Consider the following 437-nt stretch of genomic DNA (forward strand, 5'->3'; position numbering starts at 1 on the left):
AGAGGCCCGGTAGGCGGGGGTCCGGGCGGGGAGGGGTCGCCGGGACGGGCGTCACCGTGATCTGTGTGCGGGGTCCGGGGCGGGGACCGAGGCCGGCGGCAGCTGCTCCAGCACCACCCAGCTCGGCTCCGCGGCCCGCTGCCCTCCGCTCGCGGGGTTCCGGGACTTCGGGAGAGGCGGAAGCCGGGGAGCCCGGCGCCCGCGGCCGGTGGTCCGCATTAGCCTCAGCTGGCAGAGTCCGGGGCGCGGCAGCCGGGCCCCGGAGGCGGGAGACGGCTGTGGGGGCGGTGGGCAGGGCGCGGGGCCGTAGCCTCTGGCTTAACACGGCAGCTGCGCGGAAACTCCAACAGGTGGCTCCGTGGCGCAATGGATAGCGCATTGGACTTCTAGAGGCTGAAGGCATTCAAAGGTTCCGGGTTCGAGTCCCGGCGGAGTCG

The 437-nt window shown here is 73.9% G+C and overlaps 1 non-coding gene across 1 annotated transcript; it reads left to right on the forward strand.

Annotated features, from left to right (window-relative positions):
• The first annotated feature begins 352 nt into the window (after positions 1 to 352).
• Trnar-ucu lies at positions 353 to 437 on the forward strand. The gene is given in 2 exon segments: positions 353 to 389; positions 402 to 437. It is a non-coding gene; the product is annotated as a tRNA-Arg (tRNA).

Source organism: Dipodomys ordii, unplaced genomic scaffold (genome assembly GCF_000151885.1).
Source record: "Dipodomys ordii isolate 6190 unplaced genomic scaffold, Dord_2.0 Scaffold39, whole genome shotgun sequence".
Lineage (NCBI taxonomy): Eukaryota > Metazoa > Chordata > Mammalia > Rodentia > Heteromyidae > Dipodomys > Dipodomys ordii.